This window comes from Lactuca sativa, chromosome 4 (assembly GCF_002870075.4).
Source record: "Lactuca sativa cultivar Salinas chromosome 4, Lsat_Salinas_v11, whole genome shotgun sequence".
Taxonomy (NCBI): Eukaryota; Viridiplantae; Streptophyta; class Magnoliopsida; order Asterales; family Asteraceae; genus Lactuca; species Lactuca sativa.
In genome coordinates this window covers 26,000,501-26,001,990 of record NC_056626.2, presented here as the reverse complement: position 1 = coordinate 26,001,990, position 1,490 = coordinate 26,000,501, and positions in this window count along the sequence as shown.

The following is a 1,490-nucleotide window of genomic DNA, read 5'->3' as shown; positions in this document are numbered from 1 at the left end:
AGGGTTTGGATGCACCCAAAACCCCATCAATATGGATACAAGTCCAACTTTACAACCAAGGAAATCTACTCAAACACAAGGGAGGCAAGAGTTGTACCAGATCTGAAGCTTGAAACGAAGATGAGACTGATCAACCAACTCTCCTCTGAGATCCTAGCAACTCCCTTGATCTTATTCTCAAAGAAATGACCTCCAAGAAGCCTCTTTCCTCTCTAGCTCATAAATAACTCTAGGGTTTCTCTCAAGGGACGAAGACACTGTTGGGAAGGGGCCAAGGAGGCTATAAGTGCCTTTAAATAGGTCCCAAACCCCGGAGATTAGGGTTTCTCTGCCCAACACCTACTCGGCGAGTCCCTCTCCTCGAACTCTTTGAGTCCACTCATTAAATCCATTGGAGAACCCGACTCGACTCGGCGAGTTGGACCCTCAACTCGTCAAGTCTCTCCTTTAATCACAAGATTAACCCACACCAATATACCTCTAAAAATCCAAATGTTACAAAACACTTCAGATCTAATTATTCAAAATGCGTTATATCTAAGCTGGTACTGAGAAAAACTAGCAAGCTCTAGTATAATCTCTTTCACCTAAATTAGTTGACCAAAACAAACTTTTCGAATTAACCCTAACCTTTTACTTTTTAGTTAAGCAAGATCTTAATTAAATTAGAAAAACAACTTTTTGATCTATGTAAATTTCCCAACAATACCTAATACTTCTCACATGCTCGGAAACGTAAAAATATAATTTTTACTTTATTGTTACATTATGTTATGATAAATAGATTATGTTATGTTTTATGATGTGTGTACACATGCATGCAAAGAGTTAGATTAATGCATCCCTAGGAAAGATTGTACTTAGAGTCTTGCATGGAAACAAAGATAACGATGACCCATTGTTTATCACCTAATATATGTGTAGATGCTTGGTTACTTATGTGACAATCCATATATGTCTATTATGATTATGTTGTATTTTATGTTATGTTATAACTAACCACACTTATAGTCTAACAAAATATGTTTCCATGTGTTTACAGGTTCTGGTAGTAGGCTGTAGAGTGTGAGGACTTAGAAGCATCAAGGACTCAAACTAGACTTTTGTTTCATGTTTATCCTTATTTGATTTAGTTATGGTTAGGATATGAATTGGTAACACTCGATGTTTTATGAGAATACTTTTTAAAGATTTTTGAAACTCATATTTTTGATGGCATGCATGCAGATTGCTAAATGTGACATGAGCATATTGAGCATTCTTATGGAGCATTTGAGTTTAATGGAGCATTTATAAATCATTTGGAGCAACGTGGAGCACTTGGACCAACTTGGATCATTTGGAGCAACTTGGAGCCACTTGGGGCATTTAGAGTGGAATGAAGCAACATGTTACACCATTCATATACATGTTGCACCATTCATTAAGATGTTACACCATTCATGAAGATGTTGTGCCATTCATGAAGAAGTTGTGCCACTCATGATAGA